Source organism: Amia ocellicauda, chromosome 13 (assembly GCF_036373705.1).
Source record: "Amia ocellicauda isolate fAmiCal2 chromosome 13, fAmiCal2.hap1, whole genome shotgun sequence".
Classification (NCBI taxonomy): Eukaryota; Metazoa; Chordata; class Actinopteri; order Amiiformes; family Amiidae; genus Amia; species Amia ocellicauda.
In genome coordinates this window covers 3,883,324-3,901,856 of record NC_089862.1, presented here as the reverse complement: position 1 = coordinate 3,901,856, position 18,533 = coordinate 3,883,324, and the positions used below count along the sequence as shown (strand labels likewise).

General features: G+C 42.5%; 6 non-coding genes across 6 annotated transcripts; all 6 read left to right on the top strand.

The window, feature by feature from the left end:
• The first annotated feature begins 1,268 nt into the window (after window positions 1-1,268).
• On the top strand, window positions 1,269-1,342 carry trnai-aau (transfer RNA isoleucine (anticodon AAU)). The gene has a single exon. It is a non-coding gene; the product is annotated as a tRNA-Ile (tRNA).
• Window positions 1,343-2,415: 1,073 nt separating this feature from the next.
• trnal-caa (transfer RNA leucine (anticodon CAA)) lies at window positions 2,416-2,530 on the top strand. The gene is made up of 2 exons: window positions 2,416-2,453; window positions 2,485-2,530. It is a non-coding gene; the product is annotated as a tRNA-Leu (tRNA).
• A 126-nt stretch (window positions 2,531-2,656) lies between these two features.
• Window positions 2,657-2,730, top strand: trnai-aau (transfer RNA isoleucine (anticodon AAU)). Its single transcript has one exon. It is a non-coding gene; the product is annotated as a tRNA-Ile (tRNA).
• A 1,329-nt stretch (window positions 2,731-4,059) lies between these two features.
• On the top strand, window positions 4,060-4,174 carry trnal-caa (transfer RNA leucine (anticodon CAA)). Its single transcript has 2 exons — window positions 4,060-4,097; window positions 4,129-4,174. It is a non-coding gene; the product is annotated as a tRNA-Leu (tRNA).
• A 1,205-nt stretch (window positions 4,175-5,379) lies between these two features.
• On the top strand, window positions 5,380-5,494 carry trnal-caa (transfer RNA leucine (anticodon CAA)). Its single transcript has 2 exons — window positions 5,380-5,417; window positions 5,449-5,494. It is a non-coding gene; the product is annotated as a tRNA-Leu (tRNA).
• A 1,371-nt stretch (window positions 5,495-6,865) lies between these two features.
• On the top strand, window positions 6,866-6,980 carry trnal-caa (transfer RNA leucine (anticodon CAA)). The gene is made up of 2 exons: window positions 6,866-6,903; window positions 6,935-6,980. It is a non-coding gene; the product is annotated as a tRNA-Leu (tRNA).
• Window positions 6,981-18,533: the final 11,553 nt, after the last annotated feature.

Here is an 18,533-nt window from a genome sequence, read left to right as displayed (position 1 = left end):
TGGCAATAACTTGTCCCAGTCCCGAGCGTCTGTGCTCACAAACTTACAGATCATGTTCTTTAGGGTTTTATTAAAGCGCTCCACTAGGGCGTCTGTCTGGGGATGATAGATTGAGGTCCTGATGGACTTTATCCCCAGCAGCCTACAGAGGTCTCGCATCACGCTTGACATGAATGGAGAGCCCTGATCTGTCAGGATTTCCTTTGGGATCCCCACCCGAGTGAAGACCTTAAACAGCTCCTCGGCGATCCTAGTCGCTGACATTGTCCGTAGATGAATTGCCTCCAGGTACCGAGTGGCATAGTCTACTATGACCAGCACAAATTGATACCCCGGGGAGCTTTTCTCCAACGGACCGATCAAATCCATCCCAATGCGCTCAAATGTTATCTCCATGAGAGGCAGCGGTACCAGCGGAGCCCGCGGTACTGCACTGGCATTGGTCTTCTGGCACTCCGGACAGGCAGCACACCATCTTTCTACCTCCTTTTTGATGCCTGGCCAGAAGAATCGTTCCATTATCCGGCTTAAGGTCTTGTCACGACCCAGGTGACCTGCCCCAGCCAAATCAGATGAGAGCCTATGATCCTTAATATTAGATAGATAGATTTCACTAGCGAGCACCTGGCCGGGCGATGTCCAGGCTGCCCGCAACGCCGGCACATCACCGTGGTTTTTCCAGGGGACCGCACACTGCCGGGAGAGAGAGAAAAAGAAGGAGCTAAGGAGACAGATTTGTTTTTGGGACGGGCAAGGCAAGAAGGGGAAGTGGGTTGGGGAGAAACATGTTTAGGTGTGGTGTTTGGCAACATGCTGGTATCCAGGACAGTCAGGGTCTTGGGAACGGAAGGGAGGGTGACTGCCATCGGGCATCAGAAGGTGGCATCGTCCCAGGCAATGATGGTTCTGTGCCAGCCTGGAGGCCTCCTCCAGGTCTTCGGGTTGGACGTGAGGACGTGGGAGATGGCAGATGAACTGCTCCAAGGCCACCAGGTCGGCAACTTCCGTGGTGGAGTGCTCCTCCGGCTTGAGCCAGCGGTGGCAGGCGCCGGAAGCCAGGTTCAAACCGGAGGCTTCTGAGCTTTCAGCGCTGGCCGTCTGACGGATGGATGGAGGCGTGTGTTCAAATCCCACTTCTAAAACACTGATTTATAACATCACCAATGCTAAGAATTACAAAAGTGTTCTTTTCACACTTGTGTGTAATGCATTTTGCAGCCATATTACATAAACATGAGCAAATGCCTGACAGATAGATTGCTTTTGCTGGCCGGTTAGCTCAGTTGGTTAGAGCGTGGTGCTAATAACGCCAAGATCTTGGGTTCGATCCCCACATCAGCCCAGGCCAATCCAAGGTGCTCGTTCGTCCAGTAAGAGTCATGTTTTTTGCAAGTTATAGATGAAACTCCCTGAAGGCAAGCGTAGTAGTGCACTTAAGCAGTGGTAGGATCCACAAGACTTCATCAAGCCGTGTCAAAGTCGCCCATCTACATGCACACGGGAAAATGTCCTTTCTCTGCTTTGCTTTTCTCAGAACACTTCATTTGCATTCTGTCCTCTGATTGTTTCAACTCGTGGGCTCCTGCCAAATCCTAATTACACAGACTTGGAGAGGGAATCAAAGCCAATGGCTTCAAGAATCAACGCAAGTTTCATGAATGGCACATCTAAGCCATGTTGCCAACCAGACATTTAGCTGTTGGTCACCTCGACTCGGTTTCATAAGTGTTGAAAGTCACGGAATCCAGCAATTCTGGCATATCGATCTTTACAGTTAGGAAGCCTAAGTGGTTGTGAATCACTGTCTCCATTTTTGGTGCAAATGAAAGTGACAGCAGGTGCACCAGAGAGAGGCAACAGCAAGACAACCCCAAAAAGGGAATGGTTTTGAAGGTGGTGGCCACAGACGATTGCACTCTCCTTATCCTTCCCGACTGATTCTTCTCTAGTTTTGCCTTTTGCTAGTGTCCTTGTCACTACTGGTATTATGAGGCGCTCCCTGCAGTCCATTCAGGTTGCACAGGTAGTCCAGCTCCTCCAGTATGGCACATCCATACGTGCCGTCTGACGATTGCTCTCTCCTTATCCTTCCTGACTGATTCTTCTCTCGTTTTGCCTTTTGCTGGTGTCCTTGTCACTACTGGTAATATGAGGTGCTCCCTGCAGCCCATTCAGGTTGCACAGGTAGTCCAGCTCCTCCAGTATGGCACATCCATACGTGGCGCTTGAAGAAAGTTTTCTGTGTCTCACAGTACAGTCTCAAAAGCATGAAGGTGGGAGAGTTACGAATTTTGCAATGTACGGTGAAGATTTTGAGGTTTCCTAGACTTCGATCACGGAGATCCGATGTGTGATTTAAGTGTCCCCGCAGTTTTCTTCAGCACTATTTAATCTCCCGGTGGACATGTACATCCTGTCAGAATGGCCGAGTGGTCTAAGGCGCCAGACTCAAGGTGTTGTTCCCTTGAAGAGGGTGGAAGGCTTTTCTGGTCTCCTGATGGAGGCGTGGGTTCAAATCCCACTTCTGACAGAATGATTTATAGCATCACCAATGCTAGAAATTGGAAAAGTGTTCTTTTCACACTCGTGTGTAATGCATTTTGCAGCCATATTACACAAACATGAGCAAATGCCTGGCGGACAGATTGCTTTTGCTGGCCGGTTAGCTCAGTTGGTTAGAGCGTGGTGCTAATAAAACCAAGGTCTTGGGTTCGATCCCCACATCAGCCAAGGCCAATCCAAGGTGCTCGTCCGTCCAGTAAGAGCCCTGTTTTTTTAAAGTTTGAGACTAAACTCCCTGAAGGCAAGCGTAGTAGTGCACTTAAGCAGTGGTAGGATCCACAAGACTTCATCAAGCCGTGTCAAAGTCGGCCATCTACATGCACATGGGAAAATGTCCTTTCTCTGCTTTGCTTTTCTCAGAACACTTCATTTGCATTCTGTCCTCTGATTGTTTCAACTCGTGGGATCCTACCAATTCCTTATTACACAGACTTGGAGAGGGAAGCAAAGCCAGTGGCTTCAAGAATCAACGCAAGAATGAATGGCACATCTAAGCCATGTTGCCAACCAGACATTTAACTGTTTGTCACCTCGACACGGTTTCATAAGTGTTGAAAGTCACGGAATCCCGCAATTCTGTGGCCTCATTCTCAAGGCTATCTTCTATAATACACCACTCAAAAAAATAAGGGAACAAGTAATCATCACAGCATAACACCAAGTCAGATACACTTCAGGCATATCGATCTTTACAGTTAGGAAGCCTAAGCGGTTGTGAATCACTGTCTCCATTTTTGGTGCAAATGAAAGTGACAGCAGGTGCACCGGAGAGAGGCAACAGCAAGACAACCCCAAAAAGGGAATGGTTTTCCAGGTGGTGGCCACAGACGATTGCTCTCTCCTTATCCTTCCCGACTGATTCTTCTCTAGTTTTGCCTTTTGCTAGTGTCCTTGTCACTACTGGTATTATGAGGCGCTCCCTGCATCCCATTCAGGTTGCACAGGTAGTCCAGCTCCTCCAGTATGGCACATCCATACGTGCCGTCTGACGATTGCTCTCTCCTTATCCTTCCCGACTGATTCTTCTCTAGTTTTGCCTTTTGCTAGTGTCCTTGTCACTACTGGTATTATGAGGCGCTCCCTGCAGCCCATTCAGGATGCACAGGTAGTCCAGCTCCTCCAGTATGGCACATCCATACGTGCCGTCTGACGATTGCTCTCTCCTTATCCTTCCTGACTGATTCTTCTCTCGTTTTGCCTTTTGCTAGTGTCCTTGTCACTACTGGTAATATGAGGCGCTCCCTGCAGCCCATTCAGGTTGCACAGGTAGTCCAGCTCCTCCAGTATGGCACATCCATACGTGGCGCTTGAAGAAAGTTTGCTGTGTCTCACAGTACAGTCTCAAAAGCATGAAGGTGGGAGAGTTACGAATTTTGCAATGTACGGTGAAGATTTTGAGGTTTCCTAGACTTCGATCACGGAGATCCGATGTGTGATTTAAGTGTCCCCGCAGTTTTCTTCAGCACTATTTAATCTCCCGGTGGACATGTACATCCTGTCAGAATGGCCGAGTGGTCTAAGGCGCCAGACTCAAGGTGTTGTTCCCTCGAAGAGTGTGGAATTGTTTTCTGGTCTCCTGATGGAGGCGTGGGTTCAAATTCCACTTCTGACAGATTGATTTATAGCATCACCAATGCTAGGAATTGCAAAAGTGTTCTTTTCACACTTGTGTGTAATGCATTTTGCAGCCATTTTACATAAACATGAGCAAATGCCTGGCAGAGAGGTTGCTGTCGCTGGCTGGTTAGCTCAGTTGGTTAGAGCATGGCGTTAATAACTACAGGGTCTTGGGTTCGATCCTCACATCGACCAAGGCCAATCCAAGGTGCTCGTCTGCCTAGTTCAAGTCCTATTTTTTGAAAGTTATAGACGACACTCCCTGAAGGCAAGCGTAGTAGTGCACTTAAGCAGTGGTAGGATCCACAAGACTTCATCAAGCCGTGTCAAAGTCGGCCATCTACATGCACACGGGAAAATGTCCTTTCTCTGCTTTGCTTTTCTCAGAACACTTCATTTACATTCTGTCCTCTGATTGTTTCAACTCGTGGGCTCCTACCAATTCCTTATTACACAGACTTGGAGAGGGAAGCAAAGCCAGTGGCTTCAAGAATCAACGCAAGTTTCATGAATGGCACATCTAAGCCATGTTGCCAACCAGACATTTAGCTGTTGGTCACCTCGACTCGGTTTCATAAGTGTTGACAGTCACGGAATCCTGCAATTCTGTGGCCTCATTCTCAAGGCTATCTTCTATAATACACCACTCAAAAAAATAAGGGAACAAGTAATCATCACAGCATAACACCAAGTCAGATACACTTCAGGCATATCAATCTTTACAGTTAGGAAGCCTAAGCGGTTGTGAATCACTGTCTCCATTTTTGGTGCAAATGAAAGTGACAGCAGGTGCACCGGAGAGAGGCAACAGCAAGACAACCCCAAAAAGGGAATGGTTTTGCAGGTGGTGGCCACAGACGATTGCTCTCTCCTTATCCTTCCCGACTGATTCTTCTCTAGTTTTGCCTTTTGCTAGTGTCCTTGTCACTACTGGTATTATGAGGCGCTCCCTGCAGCCCATTCAGGTTGCACAGATAGTCCAGCTCCTCCAGTATGGCACATCCATACGTGCCGTCTGACGATTGCTCTCTCCTTATCCTTCCTGACTGATTCTTCTCTCGTTTTGCCTTTTGCTAGTGTCCTTGTCACTACTGGTAATATGAGGCGCTCCCTGCAGCCCATTCAGGTTGCACAGGTAGTCCAGCTCCTCCAGTATGGCACATCCATACTATATAATCTCCCGGTGGACATGTACATCCTGTCAGAATGGCCGAGTGTTCTAAGGCGCCAGACTCAAGGTGTTGTTCCCTCGAAGAGTGTGGAATTGTTTTCTGGTCTCCTGATGGAGGCGTGGGTTCAAATTCCACTTCTGACAGATTGATTTATAGCATCACCAATGCTAGGAATTGCAAAAGTGTTCTTTTCACACTTGTGTGTAATGCATTTTGCAGCCATTTTACATAAACATGAGCAAATGCCTGGCAGAGAGGTTGCTTTTGCTGGCTGGTTAGCTCAGTTGGTTAGAGCATGGCGTTAATAACTACAGGGTCTTGGGCTCGATCCTCACATCGACCAAGGCCAATCCAAGGTGCTCGTCTGCCTAGTTCAAGTCCTATTTTTTGAAAGTTATAGACGACACTCCCTGAAGGCAAGCGTAGTAGTGCACTTAAGCAGTGGTAGGATCCACAAGACTTCATCAAGCCGTGTCAAAGTCGGCCATCTACATGCACACGGGAAAATGTCCTTTCTCTGCTTTGCTTTTCTCAGAACACTTCATTTACATTCTGTCCTCTGATTGTTTCAACTCGTGGGCTCCTACCAATTCCTTATTACACAGACTTGGAGAGGGAAGCAAAGCCAGTGGCTTCAAGAATCAACGCAAGTTTCATGAATGGCACATCTAAGCCATGTTGCCAACCAGACATTTAGCTGTTGGTCACCTCGACTCGGTTTCATAAGTGTTGACAGTCACGGAATCCTGCAATTCTGTGGCCTCATTCTCAAGGCTATCTTCTATAATACACCACTCAAAAAAATAAGGGAACAAGTAATCATCACAGCATAACACCAAGTCAGATACACTTCAGGCATATCAATCTTTACAGTTAGGAAGCCTAAGCGGTTGTGAATCACTGTCTCCATTTTTGGTGCAAATGAAAGTGACAGCAGGTGCACCGGAGAGAGGCAACAGCAAGACAACCCCAAAAAGGGAATGGTTTTGCAGGTGGTGGCCACAGACGATTGCTCTCTCCTTATCCTTCCCGACTGATTCTTCTCTAGTTTTGCCTTTTGCTAGTGTCCTTGTCACTACTGGTATTATGAGGCGCTCCCTGCAGCCCATTCAGGTTGCACAGATAGTCCAGCTCCTCCAGTATGGCACATCCATACGTGCCGTCTGACGATTGCTCTCTCCTTATCCTTCCTGACTGATTCTTCTCTCGTTTTGCCTTTTGCTAGTGTCCTTGTCACTACTGGTAATATGAGGCGCTCCCTGCAGCCCATTCAGGTTGCACAGGTAGTCCAGCTCCTCCAGTATGGCACATCCATACGTGGCGCTTGAAGAAAGTTTGCTGTGTCTCCCAGTACAGTCTCAAAAGCATGAAGGTGGGAGAGTTACGAATTTTGCAATGTACGGTGAAGATTTTGAGGTTTCCTAGACTTCAATCACGGAGATCCGATGTGTGATTTAAGTGTCCCCGCAGTTTTCTTCAGCACTATTTAATCTCCCGGTGGACATGTACTTCCTGTCAGAATGGCCGAGTGGTCTAAGGCGCCAGACTCAAGGTGTTGTTCCCTCGAAGAGTGTAGAAGGGTTTTCTGGTCTCCTGATGAAGGCGTGGGTTCAAATCCCACTTCTGACAGATTGATTTATAGCATCACCAATGCTAGGAATTGCAAAAGTGTTCTTTTCACACTTGTGTATAATGCATTTTGCAGCCATTTTACATAAACATGAGCAAATGTCTGGCAGAGAGATTGCTTTTGCTGGCTGGTTAGCTCAGTTGGTTAGAGCATGGTATTAATAACTACAAGGTCTTGGGTTCGATCCTCACATTGACCAAGGCCAATCCAAGGTGCTCGTCTGCCTAGTTCGAGTCCTATTTTTTGAAAGTTGTAGACGACACTCCCTGAAGGCAAGCGTAGTAGTGCACTTAAGCAGTGGTAGGATCCACAAGACTTCATCAAGCCGTGTCAAAGTCAGCCATCTACATGCACACGGGAAAATGTCCTTTCTCTGCTTTGCTTTTCTCAGAACACTTCATTTACATTCTGTCCTCTGATTGTTTCAACTCGTGGGCTCCTACCAATTCCTTATTACACAGACTTGGAGAGGGAAGCAAAGCCAGTGGCTTCAAGAATCAACGCAAGTTTCATGAATGGCACATCTAAGCCATGTTGCCAACCAGACATTTAGCTGTTGGTCACCTCGACTCGGTTTCATAAGTGTTGACAGTCACGGAATCCTGCAATTCTGTGGCCTCATTCTCAAGGCTATCTTCTATAATACACCACTCAAAAAAATAAGGGAACAAGTAATCATCACAGCATAACACCAAGTCAGATACACTTCAGGCATATCAATCTTTACAGTTAGGAAGCCTAAGCGGTTGTGAATCACTGTCTCCATTTTTGGTGCAAATGAAAGTGACAGCAGGTGCACCGGAGAGAGGCAACAGCAGGACAACCCCAAAAAGGGAATGGTTTTGCAGGTGGTGGCCACAGACGATTGCTCTCTCCTTATCCTTCCTGACAGATTCTTCTCTCGTTTTGCCTTTTGCTAGTGTCCTTGTCACTACTGGTATTATGAGGCGCTCCCTGCAGCCCATTTAATGTAGAGTAGGAAGTCCAGCTCCTCCAGGATGTCACATCCATACGTGCTATCAGAAGAACCAGAAGGACCAGTATCTGCTTCTTTGTGCGAGGAGGAACAGGGGGAAACAGACTCTATGAGGGTGGCATGAGGGCCCGTCATCCTCTAGTGGGACCTGTGCTCACAGCCCAGCACCGTGCAGCTCGATTGGTATTCGTGAAAGAGTCTGGAGGCACCGTGGTGAACGTCATTCTGCCTGCAACATCATCCAGCATGACCGGTTTGGCTGCTGGTTTGGAGAGAAACACAAAGTGCCCTCTGTGTATTCACTATGCAACCATCAACAACTCTGACCTGGTCATATATACGTCCCAGGGCATCATCCTGTGTCTGGTCCATAGCGAAATCGGAAAACCTGTTGAAGGTGGGATCCAGTATTGGGCCTTCCACGGGAAGAAGGAGAGAGGAGGTGAGTCCCAGAACTCGTTCCTTCCCCTGGGTCCAACAGGGTACTGTTGGCTGCTACACGACTGGAGTCAGAGGGAAGGCTGTCCCTGCCCCGCTCATCACCTGCAGTCACTAATGGTGATCGGTCCCAAGAGACATGTCCCAATTGTGCCCCAGCCAAATCAGACAATGAGAGCCTAGGATCTTTAATATTGGACAGAAATTCAGAGCAGCCGCAACACCGGGCAGTACGTTCAAAGATGATGAAGAAAGCCTCTGGGTCGTCCTCCGGTCCCATCTTTGGAACCTGCAGACCTGCCCAAGCTGGGTTTGCTGCGGCCACAGCAGGGTTAGGTGCAGGAGTTGGTACTTGAAGTTGCTGGACAAGCGTCTCGAGAGTTTGTTGTTTTTGAGCCTGCAGCTTCACCACTGGGGCCAACAACTGTTCCACTGGAGACGCCTCCATAGCTGTCCTTCCGGGTACAGAGTTCAGGGTAAGTATGTCACAAAGCTTCCCCACATTGGCCACCAATTGTAAATGCCGGACACAATAAACGGAGAGAGTCTCGGGTTCCGGCGGTGTCCGAGCTTTATTGGGGTTCACAATAGTCCAACAGAAAAAAACACAAAAAGGGGAAAACAAGGCAAAACCAGCACACAAAACATCCACATAAACAGGGTACTCCGGGCAGTCAGAGGTAGGATCACCAGTCCTCCTTCTCAATGGTTAGCTGTCTCCCTCGGGGAAGGAGAGGGATTAAATAGATGAAGCACACCTGCCAATGACGTCACAGTCGCCTCAGTGCTCATTGCATGCAGCCGTGAGCTCACAAGCTGTCTGCGAAGCAGCGGACAACACGGCTGCAACACATGAGCACCTAATTAGTGTGCGTCAGCAGCAGCCATGCCGTGACAGACAGCGTCCTGCCAAAATCACAATAAGATGTATAAAAGTACAGAAAAACAAAATGTAATAAACTATAAATGATCTTTAATACATAGAACTAAAGAAAATAGGTTTAGTGTTTACAGATTCCTTTTTGGAAATACAATGACATGCATTACAAATGAGTATTTACATTTTATTTACAGCTGGTGCTCATGTGTCACTGTGCCCCTCAGGCTGTGGCAGGTGGTGACATATTGGGCAGCCAGGGAGGCTGTGTGTCCCTCCTCCAGGAGGACTGACCATTTTAATTTTTTCTCAGTTTTGTCAAAGGTAGGGTGGCATTCATTATTTTGTTAAGGAATGTGTCCCTTATTTTGGGCATATTTATTGCATTGCAGGAGGAAGTGCAACTCTCTCTCTCTGTCTCTTTCTCTCTCTGTGTGCGTCCGTCTGTCACTGGAGGCGTTTGTCGTCCCCGTCCAGTGACTCCCTCTTAACTCCCCCGGCCCCCTGGAGCGTGACCTACAGCCGAAGGGAGCGCCTGAGGGCTGGTTGGAAGCATCTTGGACTCGGGTTCCTCTTCATCACCAGAAGGGGGAGCCGGAGTAGATTCCTGCAGAGATTGACACTTGTTTTTTTGTTTCAGTAGAAACAGTGCGGAGGCGACCCTAATCCTGGTGGGGGGAGGTGTTTAAAAAAAAAAAAGTTTTATCTTCTTCATAATGACATTATCCTTCAAGAAAAGACAAAGGGCATCAGATGATCAATACGTTAATACATCTCTTATAATCTCTCTTTAAAATACCAACTATTACAATGTTAACCATACATAAACAAAACAACCTATGCTTTTGTTTTTAATGTTGCTAGATCTCACAGTGATAAAATAAGGAAGATATGGTTTAACCAAAGTTGATAAAACATTTCTTGGCAGAGCGCAAACAGAGGACATGTAAATAGGCTGACATTAAATTAAAGATAAGATTCTAAATAAGCTATCTTTTCTCTTCAGTCATGATGAGGAAAAATTAATAACTTGAATAATTTCATTCAGAATGACAAAGTTGCTCAATGTAAGCGCATTTTTCAGAGTAACGTTAGCACAGCTTCCTACAAATTGTCTGATAGATAAGATTAAAAAAGAAATCAGCTATCGGCTATGTTACAAATGAGAATTATACTATTAATATTGTACATTTATGATCATTATGTTTGTAGTTTGGATATGTCGATAATATATTTGACAGTAAATGGGTTTTATACGTTGTGTCCAAAAAAACAAAACAAAAACCCATCCCAATTTGCGTTACGTGATCGGGACCACTCCGTGGACCACAGTGCCGAGGTCCGGACCACTCAGTCGCTGTGATCCAGACCTTGGACCAAAAAATGCTACAACCCCTACTGCTCCGCTGTGTCAGTTGTTGCTGTAACTGAATCACAAAACTGGGTTTTGATGTGCTCCCCACGTGCGTGTTTACAACGTCACTGAAGAAAAAAAACATTGAATCTGGAACACTGACGAGAATTGGAAGAAGCCGTGGCTGTGGCTAACTGTGTCTGTGAGTAGTATAGATGGCAGCATCACTTATTTTGACAGCCGGAAGTCCCGCCCTCCCTATGTACCTTTGAACTGGAACTCCTCTCTCCTTCCCAGCACCACCCTGGGTTACCCTTTGACCCTCCCTCCTTATGTACCATTGAACCGGAACTCCTCTCTCCTTCCCAGCAGCCCCCAGGGTTACCATTTGACCCTCCCTTGTCAGCCATCTTGGATGATATCAGCCATTTTGGCTGATATCGACCATTTGTAAGGTCATAGGTCATCTGGTAAGATGGTAGCCATTTTGTTAGGGTGACATCCATCATGGTGAATGTCCAAGGGCACCTCACCCTGCTGGTGTGGAGGTGTAATGTTTAATAGCATAAACTGTGTTTTTAAGGTTATATTGTTTTATGTTACTGTGTTGGTAAATTAAAAAATAAGAAAATTAAAGTTTAATATATTTTAGGTTATATTGTTTTATGATACTGTTTAAGTAAATAAAAAGAGAATAAGAAAAGTTTTAAATACATATATATATTTAAAGTTATATTGTTTTATGATACTGTTTTAGTAAATAAAAAGAGAATAAAAGTTTTAAATACAGATTATATATATATATATATATATATATATATATATATATATTTAGTTTATAATGTTTTATGATACTGTTTTAGTGAATTAAAAAATAAGAAAAATTAAAGTTTAATATATATATATACATATATATATATATATAACAATAGGTTATATTGTTTTATGATACTGTTTTAGTAAATAAAAAGAGAATAAGAAAATAAAAGTTTGATATTTTATTTTAGGTTATAATGTTTTATGATTCGTTTTAGTAAATTAAAAAATAAGAAAAATAAACGTTGTATATATATTTAAGGTTATACTGTTTTATGATACTGTTTTAGTAAATTAAAAAAGAAACATGAATATTTACCCAGAGTGGGATTTGAACCCACATGTGTTTTTAGTTTATATGTTTTATGATTAGGCTTAGGATGATACTGTGTTGGCAAAATAAAAAGGTAAGAAAAAATCAATTAAGAAATGTATAGACTTACATATATTGCATGTCATTACATATATATTTAAGCAAACACTGATAAACACACATACCTATATCTCTTTAGTTTATATTTATCAATAGACAATAGAGAACAACAGTGAAATGTATAGAATTATTTCTGTACATTTTGACCAGCCCTGTACTTATTATATTTGTTACATTAGTGAATGCTCAAACGTAGCCTTAACATGTATCATATTTAAGAATATACTGCATTTCATTCCATTACACACACACACACACACACACAAACATATATATATCTTGTAAGGTTTTATTTATCAATAGACACTAAAGACATGCACACCACTTTTCTTAGAGAGACACAGTGAAGCACTATTTGTGAATACTCATATGTAATAAATAATATATGTATATATGATTTGTTTGTGCTCAAATGTATAGAATTAATAAAATACACACACACACACACACACACACAATGGTGACTTTTATTGTGACAAACAAGCATTTTACAACATGGAACATAGTCAGAAGTAGAAAAAGATACTCCATGAAATGTTGTATAGATACTTGTAATCATTAATTTCTGGTTCACAACACCAACATTGGACAGAAAGAAACACTGACCTGTACGGAGTAATGTCATTTCCAGCATATTCCATATATATTCTATTAAGTCTTTCACTCTTGGCTTCTTTTTCAAAGTTATACCAGGTTCTGGCGACAAAGTACATAACTTATATAACTTCTAGGAATAATCTGCAAACTACATAGTGAAAATGCAATCAGTCTTCAGGAAACACACACAGCAGACTGAAATAAGCACAACGTCATATTTATATGAACCAAAACTGCATTCTACTAAACCCTGAAACTCTGAAAAATCACTACAAACTCTATGTTTTGTAAAATGGCTTATTTCACAGACACAGAAACAAATAGGCTCACCCTCAACATATTCCAACACTTACAAAAATTATGATGTAAACTTAAAGGTTTACCAGTAGTACAGGGGTATTATTAATCTATTCATGCAACTTTTAGACACTTGTCTAATACAGAGCTAACAACTGCATTGATAACGGGTAGCAGGGCTTTGACAATGCTGTGCAGTGGGGTTTAAAATGACTTTGTAGGCCAGGGCTTCAAAACCTTACCCCATTTTAACATTGTCAAATTAGCCTCCAACCCCTAAAATACTAAGACTATGTTTTTTGTATCATATGTATCATGTTGTATTACTATGTACATTAATGTGGTTTATAATTTTGATTTAATTTGACATAATTGTATCATATTTTTAATTACAAATTCATATATATAAATAACAAATACTATATAATAATAGTAATAATAATGCAAAAACATATTAAGCAATCATATTTTTACTTACAAAATAATATATATAAAATAACAATATAATAATTTAATAATAATAATAATAATAATTTAAAAACATATTAAACAAAACTCACCCTGACTTTGTCACAACCTCAGGATGGGGAACCTCTGCTGTAGACCCTCATCCACTCTGTCAACAGTTTGTAGGTGACATGTGCAGAAACATGAAAACTCAGTCTTGGTGGGGTGTTTCTGTCCAGTGGTCTGATCTGATACAACTTTCTACTACATTTCATATTCTATTAAAATAGAACAAATTAGTAGTTCATAAAAAAGTGTTAAATCTGCTACTCTTATGAGTGTCTCTACAGCCCCTCATTGCTCCCTTGCATTACAGAGCATGACACGTGCTCTTCACATTGAAATTCACATTCATGTTGATGTAGGACTCGTCAACACAAAACTGTACAAAAATACATGAAATACGTAAACAATACAAACATTAAGAACAGAAACCACTTTCAATCTGACATTTCACAGTATAGAAATTAAATAAGTTTGAATTACCTCATGGTTTTCCTCAGGCTCGGAGCCAGGCCCCATGTTGCCATCAGCGTCAGAAGCTGAGCGCTCTGTGTAAGATTCAGAATAACGTTCAGCTGTGTGCGGTGGAGAGGGGAAATGGCGATGCAGAGCAGGCAGAGTGTCTGTGAGACGGGTCTCTGTCCTGCTTGTCCTGCAGAGCCTCTCTTATCTGAAATGGCACTGGACACAACCAAAGCAGCAACGTCCCACAGGCAACAGGTCCTTAAGAGAGAACACTGTCAAATTTAACATTCAATAAAAGTCCACAGTTTTGACCATTTTCAGTTGAATTAATCCTCCGCATCAAATGCATTGAGACCATACACAGCTTTCAGATGCCTTGTACTTTAAGATATGTTGTATATTTAGGCTACCCTGTTATTGCTTGAATAAAATGTTATTTTAAGAGAGCAGTAAGAAAAAGGGGGAACAAAGATATATAATTCAATTAATAATTTTAAGCACTCTTGCTATTAGAAATAACTAAGATGAAGGCCTAAACTTGCACTTTACAAAGCCGAACCGGACTGCCTTTGATCCAAACCACATGGACCTTGTGCCGTGTGCTGTTATCTGAGCCCGAAGCCAGAGAGGCCTCTCTGCGACGAAGTTCAGATAAGTTTAACCAAAAGTTTAGCCAAAAAGAAGCAGAAGGAAGTCACTGGGCAGCTATTTTAAGAAGCCATGCCCCAGCTACACAGGACTCACTGGTATGCAGTCAGTGAGGGGGGGAGCTGGAGAACTACCTCATGGCTCCAGTGAGCCAACAAGCAAAGCACTAATTGTGCATCCCTGCCACCAGCTCCCCCTCTGAGAGGATTTTTAGCACAGGAGGGAACATTGTAACCTGTCACAGGGCAGCGTTAAAACCTGAGACTGTGGACAGACTTGTCTTTCTTGCCCGTAACTTGTAAGGTAACAGCTTTGCTTGTTTAAAACTTGTACAGAAGGTAATGACCACAGTTGAGATTTTCCTTTCGTTTATTCATTTTGTTTACATTGTTAATGTCAGGCAGCTGAAACACTTACAAAATGTTTCAAACGGTCTGTAAAAAGGGATTGGCATGCTGACCAGAATTAAGATTTCTTTGTCTAGTTATTGTTTTATTTATTGACATTATCCTTTAAAACACTTTAAAACTTTGCAGTCTGAGCTATCTTACATGTGTGCTGTATCTGTATTAGACATTTATTTTGTTGAGGAAAAAGGATTTTACGATTTAAAAATATATTTTATCATTATAATTGTTTTGAATGTTCACCTCAGATTTGTGAAATGATCCACTGTTTGGCAAGTGTTTGTCATGTTCTGACTATAAATAATAGTTTAAAACCACAATTAACCATCTGGTTTCTTCAAATTTCACTCAGGAGCAAAAAAAATATATATCACCCTTTAAACTTGAAAGAAATAATGATTTGACATTTATCACATTTTTGGCCATATCGCCCAGCCCTACTTTCACTTATGACAACCCTCCCGCACACACAATTAAAAAAAAAAAGAAAAGAAAAGTCCTTGGGGTGTATCATCACCATCTCAGGGTTCGGGATTTCCATTTGCACTGTTTATAATCCAACTGGAAATAAAGTGTAAATCTGTTACCACAATAGTTTCCACTGGGGGGTGTTGTTGTTGTTGTTGTTGTTGTTGTTGTTGTTGTGTGGGTTTGTTTGTAGTTGTTTGTTTGTTTGTTTGTTTGTTTGTTTGTTTGTTTGTTTGTTTTTCCCCGGCGACGGCTTTGTTTCGGCCTGCTCGCTCCTGCTCGCTGAACGATCTCTCCCAGCTAAAATACTGAGATAGAGAACCGGGGTGCAGGTGAAGGTGATTCGGAGAGAGTGTGCAGGTAAGTCCAGGTGAGAATGTAGGTTAGCAGCATGCACTTGGCAGGACAGACAATAAAGCAATTAAAAAAACAATAAACCAATTATACCTAGAAGGTGATGCAACCAAATAAAGAAGCACAAAAAAACATACTTAATAAGTACAAATAACAACCGTGATCAACAAAAATAAGTGTACACAATATAATTAAGTGAAAGAAATAATACAATAATTAACCAATTAGTGGTGAATTGCCCGTCATGCACCGCCCGCGACATGTATTTGTATTAATATTTGTGTTTTTATTGTGTGTATATAAATGTAGTAAAATGTAAAGTTTGTTACTTGTTTGAATAAAGTACAATATACAGAGTTGTCTAAAGAAGTATCTGAATTCAGAGAGTTCACAAACAGGAACGAACAACTGTCTAAAAATCTCTAAAATAATAAAAATAAACGGTCAAATTAAACTTTTTAACTTTAAAACAAAAGGGGAGCAAACAATACAGATTCATGATGGGTCCTAGACAACGCTGTTTGCACATGCACAGCTCATTCTCCGTCTATGTCAGCTGCTGTGCGGTCAACTGCCTGCTCCCCTCTCTCTCTCACTGAGTCCGCCCAGGACAGCAAGACCCCGAGCTCTTGACACTGACAGGTCATTGGTCCCCAGTCTGCCTTTGTCATTGGTATGCCTGCCTTGATTGAAAGCTGTTTCCCCGGTATTGGAATAGCACCAAAATGTCTTTGCCGCCACACAATCCTATTTCCGCCTCAGGACCCTGTTTCCGCAAAGCGTTTTCTAAATGTCGCTGTTGTTTCTCTGGGATGTGTCAGTGTTTTTTTTCAATGCCGTTGTCATTTTTCAGATGTTTCCACCCCTTTCTCTCCACTGGTTGCTGACGTGTTTTCAAAGTACCGCCCCCTCTCTCTCCTGGTTGCAGCAACGCCTTTTTCTAACGCTGCTGACGTGTTTCAAATGTTACCACCGCTTTCTCTTTTGTGGTTGCTGCGACGTCCTGTTAACGAGTTTGATTTGCTTTTGCACTCCTCGGCTTCCGTAGTACGGTGGAAGCGCCTACGTTTTACAGTACAATACGATATTATTTCCCAGCGGTAAAGTGGATGCTGATAAAAATTTGAGGCTATTATTATATTTTAAACGAATACACCTGTGTTTTTCCTCATATATTTAATGGATTTCGTATTATACTCGAATTAACTGAACATGTAAGTTATACATAATGTTATACGTTTGTAAAGTGAGTGGAATGTATTGAGCTGTTGTGCAAATATGAATGTACGAATACAATGTTAGCTTTCATATTAGTACATTACAGAATTGACCCATCATTTTCACATGTGTGTCTGCAGCCATAATATTGAATTGTACAATCTGTACGTAGGAATAACACACCACCCCACTCTGCCTCCCTTTTGTTCAGATAAATTAGATACACATGCAATGGCCTGGAAAATCTGCTTCTATGTAGGCTAATACACAAAACTAAACTGGCGTGAACATATCTGTTTCATTCAAATCATCCAAACTGTTTTCTCAATTTAAATGCCGGTGTTACGACGAATGCAGTGACCACTAGGATTCTAGTGACCAGGTGGATGTGCGCATGCGCCACCAGCAATCCCCGCTATCTGCCTACGGGAACGCGTGATCACTCGTTCGCGGCGCAAAGCACGTCATTGTCCATAGCGCATGCGCACTGCTGCAAAGTTCATCGCTTCTGCACGGCACATGGCTGTCTGCAATTGTACATGAATGAATTGTTTAAAAACAACAGCAAATTGTTTATTGAGATGTATATACATTAGTTATACTTACTATAGGATGTAAGTATATGTACTCTTACTATAGGTTATCGAACTTTATACGCATAGTTAAAGTTGCACTTCTTAGTAATGACGTTATTCTGAATTTGATCTGCTCTTACTGTAAAATATATATTTTGTGTAAGCAGGAGTTCTCCAAAAATTCCCAAACTTTTACTGCTAGTGTGTCACCCTCCAACCTGCATACACAACCACTTTAGTGACTGTAGTGTGCATTTGCTCTCAATAAGGAAGGGGTCACCATTTTTTTCCAAGGGGCACAGTTTCTTACAGCCACTGGAAAATTTGGTGACTCCTTCCTTATTGAGAGCCATATGCGTGAAACGTTCGTTCTCAATGGGAGTCCAAAACTGAGAACAGCTGTAATATCACTGTCTCTTATGAGTATAACTCGCTATTAAATCAATCGTACATGAGCCAAAATCAATATACCCAATGTATGTAAAAATACTACTATTTAAGACCTCATGTCAAAAATTATCTTGTTTTCCTTTGTTTTTATCCCCCTTCTACCGGTAACTTAAAAAACGCCCATCCTGATGATCATGTGTCTAGTGTTGCGCTGCAGGAGCCATTTGTCCACACAGGCGGCACAGAAAATAGCGGTCGCGCCCCTTCTTTAAGGCAAAAGTCTCCGTGAACCATTGTGATTGGACCCATACACTGTCCCTCAATTTAAAGTACAGGGTTTCACCAAAATGGGTGTGTTGGTGCTAGGTAAACGGTTCAGTAGAAATACAAATAAATCACATGAATTCCCTTTACCTCATGTTTTCAAAAGGTAAATCACTCAGCACCAAGCAGACACTTATATGATAGATTCGTGTGTTTGTCTATATTACATGTTGATAGTTGTTTTTGGCCATACCTCTGAGATATTTTTGCTATAAGCGTGAAAATAACAGCCGCGCCCGTCCATTCTGAGTCGTTTTGCCGAGTTCTCGGTCTGTTTACAGGTATTCCAGCTGAGCAGACACTCGCTGCGTGGGGTTTATATGGGATTTTTTTTTAGTTTGTTTTAAACCCAGTTACAAACATTTTACGATTAAAATTTAAACGGTTAAAACTTACTAAATGCAA